Raw genomic sequence first — 5265 nt, forward strand, 5'->3', positions numbered from 1 at the left:
TGTAAATATGTGTATCAAAATCACTCCCAGTATCAAGCTGAGAGTTTTCTGGCAGGTGAAAAGTGGAGATGTTGCCTATACAAACCAATCAGATTCTAGCTATCATTTTGTACAATGTACTAAATAAATGATAGCTAGAATTCTGATTAGTTTTTCAAACCCGCTGGAAAACTCCCAGCTTGATACATTTACCCCCAGTCTGAGAACTTTAACTACTCCGTGACTAGATGGTTTTTCCTTATTTCATGACCAGTCCAGTTTTCATGTTTTGGTTAACAGGGAGTAACTTTTTTATTTGTTAGACTTAGCGCATTTTATATTGTTCCTTCCACCCCCGTGACTAATAGAGCATAATTGCCTACTTTTTGGACAAATGGTGTGAGAGAATCTAAAGGGTAGGTCCAAGCGGCAAGTGGGCTAGTGTGATCATGCGATTTGTGTAATTGCAAATAGAGGGTGGGGCCATAGTGACATAATTTGTATTATCAGTCTCCATCAATAACTGCATGATTATGCAAATTGTGTACTCATCCACTTCTCAAGAATCCAGGAGGGTGACCTAATCTCCTCGGAGTCCGAGAGGAAATTTGTGAGTATTCTGGATATTCCAGGAGGACAGGTATGTAATAGACAGAGCTTCTATTTGGTGGAATAGTAGAAACAAATATGTTTATGCAATCAGTTTACTATAGTATGAAGATGCCAAATTTTCATACTGATACTCTTATGGGGCCCTGTGACAAATGTATTCTTTTTACTTTTTAATTATTTTTTTTACCTTCATACTGTCCTGCTTCTGTACATGGGTTATTTTCTGTGACACACCCTTTGCCCAGGAGTGTGGAAGAAGCGATGAGATTATCAACACAGAGCTTATTTTTTTCTATGGGGGAGGCTCACATATTTTGGTGCTGTGCTGCTTTGTTTGGTATAATTGCAGTGAAACCCGATGCTGCAGGTTTTTTTGGTATAGTGCCACCAGCTCTGACTGGCATAGCCTAGTGCTGGTATCTCCAATTTGGGGCATCCTCAGGATTTTCACCCACCATATTTTGACAATGCCAGCCTAGGCTAGCAGCACTAGAGCTGGTTTTACTTTCTATTTTAACCACCCTGTACCGTAAGATGCGCTTAAAGCGTATCATAGGCTTTTAATACATGATATATCTGTCACGAGCCGCGGCGGTACTCACAGCCGCCGCGGCTCGCTTCTCATCGTCACCTTGACGACCGGGACGTCATTTCCTCTTCCTGTCCGGCCGTTACCAGGGCAACGGCCAGACGCTAGTACACTAGCGCTGCGTCCCGGCGGTGCTGGTAGCCGGGCGCATGCGCATAGCAGGCAGCCTGTGGGCTGATTAGGCTTATTAACAGGCATTAGCCTGCAACTGTGTAGGTCAGGGGCAAGCCCTGATTGGCCCTGCTGGATACTAGTAAATTAGCCTGCAGGAGTGTGTTCTACTGCCTCCATGGACTTTTCGGATGAGACCCCGCTCCTCCGGTTCAGAGCAGCAACGAGTTGGGATTATTATTTCCCTTCTACAGGGTGACCCCCAGTCCTGGGCGTTTTCTTTGCCACAGACCAGTCCGGCCATGCAGTCCGTAGACTCCTTCTTTGAGGCATTGGGTTTACTGTATGATGACCCGGATCGAGTGGCCTCCGCGGAAGCTCACCTACGGTCCTTGAAACAAGGCAGACGGTCGGCAGAAGAATACTGCGCGGAATTCCGTAGATGGTCACCTGACAGTGGATGGAACGACCCTGCCTTACGTAGTCAGTTCCGTGTCGGCCTATCTGAACAGATTAAAGATTCGCTGGTGCAATACCCGTCTCCTAGCTCTCTGGAGGATCTGATGCACCTCTCCATTAAAATTGACAGGAGATATAAAGAGCGGAAAACTGAAAAGGAAACGTCATCACCTCCATCCGCCTTCGTTCCTATCTCCCAGGATGGTGAGGAACCAATGCAATTGGGAGCATACCGTCTTTCCTCTGAGGAGAGAGACAGGAGACGGTCACAAGGCTTATGTTTATATTGTGGCGCAAGAGGCCACTTCTCCCGTTCTTGCCCAAACAAGTCGGGAAACGAGCATGCCTAAGGAACGAGGGGAGAGTTCACTTAGGTCTACAAATTGTCTCCCAAAAAAATGCGGTATTGGTTCCTGCACAGCTCACGTTCAGTGCTTGTTCTGTGGGTCTGGCGGCCTTCATTGATAGTGGAGCTGCAGGTAACTTCTTGGACTTCGAGTTTGCCCGCTCTGCTGGAATTCCGCGGGTTAAACTCAAATCCGCCATCACGGTATGTGGCTTAGATGGTGCTCCATTGCCAGGCGGTAAGGTTACGTGGGAGACCCCGCTACTACAATTGAGGATTGGGGCTCTCCACTCTGAATCTATAGTCTTTCGTCTCATTGAATGCCCGTCAGTGCCTTTGATTCTAGGTCATCCTTGGCTATCCTGTCATAACCCTGTCATAGATTGGGCAAAAGGAGAGATTGTCCAGTGGAGCTCTCATTGTTCACAGTCCTGTTTGACAGTACCTCTACGTGTGGTTCGGTCCATTCCGGAGCAGCTTCCCTCCCAGTATCATGACTTCTGGGATGTCTTCTCTAAAAAGGCTGCTGATATTCTACCACCGCACCGGGAGTTCGACTGTGCCATCGAGTTAATTCCAGGTACTAAACTACCCAAGGGACGTTTGTATTCTCTCTCCGGTCCAGAGACCAAATCCATGCAGGAGTACATTGATGAAAATCTGGAGAAAGGCTTCATCAGGCCATCTAAGTCTCCAGTAGGGGCTGGGTGCTTCTTTGTGTCCAAGAAGGACGGTGGACTCAGACCATGTATCGATTATCGGGGACTGAATATGATTACGGTTAAAAACACCTATCCGCTTCCTCTCATCTCTGTACTCTTTGATCAATTAAGAGGAGCAACGGTCTTCACAAAAATCGACCTTCGTGGTGCTTATAACCTCATACGCATTAGAGCAGGTGATGAGTGGAAGACGGCGTTCAACACGCTCTCGGGCCACTACGAATACTTGGTCATGCCGTTTGGCCTTAGTAACGCTCCTGCTGTGTTCCAGGATTTGATTAATGAGGTGTTACGTGAGTTCCTGGGACACTTTGTTGTTGTCTACTTAGATGACATTCTCATATATTCCAATTCATTGCCGGCACATCGGAGTCATGTCAGACAAGTCCTACAGAAACTACGGGAACATCATCTCTATGCGAAACTCGAAAAATGTGAGTTTGAGGTTAAGAAGGTATCCTTTCTTGGCTATATAATCTCTTCAGAGGGTTTCTCCATGGACCCCACCAAGGTCCAGGCAATCCTGGATTGGGTACAACCCAATAACCTCAAGGCGGTCCAGAGATTCCTAGGATTCGCCAATTATTACAGGAGATTTATTGGCGGTTTTGCTGACATCGTGGCTCCTATTGTTTCCTTGACTCGCAAAGGGGGTGATCCAGCTGTTTGGTCACGACAAGCAATAAATGCATTTAAAACCCTAAAGGAAGCTTTTGTGTCCGCTCAGGTCCTCAGACACCCGGACCCAAAGGTACCATTTATTCTCGAGGTAGATGCTTCTGACGTCGGTGCTGGAGCTATCTTGTCACAAAAGGATCCTCAGACTCACAGCTTACATCCATGTGCCTTCTTTTCCCGCCAATTCTCCTCAGCGGAGACCAATTATGACGTGGGAAATCGAGAATTGCTAGCAATTAAATGGGCCTTTGAGGAATGGCGACACTGGTTGGAAGGCGCTGCACACCAGATCTCCGTTATAACGGATCATAAGAATCTGCAGTATATTCAGTCAGCTAAACGCCTAAACCCCCGTCAGGCTCGGTGGTCACTGTTCTTCACCCGATTTAACTTTATTATCACTTATCGTCCTGGTTCTAAAAATATTCAAGCGGACGCTCTGTCTAGAAGTTTTCTGGCACATCATGCCCCAGTCACTAACCCAGAGCCTATTGTTCCTGTATCCATGGTCCATGCCGGATTAACTCAAGATCTGAGCTGTACCTTACAAAGGTTTCAGAAGTTGGCTCCTGACAACACTCCGGTAGGACGGTTGTTTGTCCCAGTTTATTTAAGGAAGACAGTTCTTGCTGAAGCACACAACAGTCAGACTGCTGGACATCCTGGCATCTACAAAACACTAGAGATACTTTCCCGTACCGTATGGTGGCCGTCTCTGTCTGCCGACGTCAAAAGTCACGTCCTGTCCTGTGAAGTTTGTGCCAGGAACAAGGTTCCCAGGACTCGCCCGGTAGGGCAGTTAGTTCCGTTAGCCGCTCCTGCTAAACCTTGGACACATCTATCCATGGACTTTATAGTTGATCTACCACCCTCTGCGGGACACAATACCATTTGGGTTGTGGTAGACCGGTTTAGCAAGATGGCGCATTTCATTCCACTATCCAGGCTTCCTTCTGCTCGAGATTTGGCCGTCCTGTTCATTCAACACATTTTTCGCCTCCATGGACTCCCTACAGACATCGTCTCCGATCGGGGTTCTCAGTTCATTGCGCAGTTCTGGAGATCATTCTGTACCCTCCTGGGAATCAAGATTAGTTTGTCATCAGCGTACCACCCTCAGTCAAATGGGCAGACGGAAAGGGTTAACCAGTCTTTGGAGAAGTTCTTGTGATGCTACACGTCGGAGTTCCATGACAACTGGTCCTCCTTGTTGCCCTGGGCGGAATTTGCCTGTAACAACTCCTGTCACTCCTCCACCAAAACCTCTCCGTTTTTTTGCAATTATGGTTTTCACCCCAGATCGAACTCTTTGTATTCTCTCCAGTCCGTTGGTATCCAGGAGATCCGTTCCACTGCCAGGGATCTCAGAGTTATCTGGAAGAAAGTGCACTCATCTTTAAGACAAGCCTCACTTGTTGCAAAAAAAAATTCGGATCGACACCGTACCATCTGCTCTCTTAAGGTTGGCCAGAAAGTCTGGCTGTCTACAAAAAATATCAGGCTGAAGCAACCTTGCAAGAAGTTGGGCCCTAAATTCATCGGGCCGTTTTCCATCATCAAGCAGGTGAACTCTGTTGCATTTAGGTTAAAAATTCCGGGCTCGTTAAGAATTCCAAACACATTTCATTGTTCTCTGTTAAAACCAGTTCTTTATCCAGCTCAAGCCCAGTCTTCAGGCAAGCCACAGAGGTACAGTGTTCAGAAAATCTTGGATTCCAAAAAAGTGCAAGGACAGGTGCACTTTTTGGTACAGTGGAGGAACCGCGGGT

Source organism: Mixophyes fleayi, chromosome 4 (assembly GCF_038048845.1).
Source record: "Mixophyes fleayi isolate aMixFle1 chromosome 4, aMixFle1.hap1, whole genome shotgun sequence".
Classification (NCBI taxonomy): Eukaryota; Metazoa; Chordata; class Amphibia; order Anura; family Limnodynastidae; genus Mixophyes; species Mixophyes fleayi.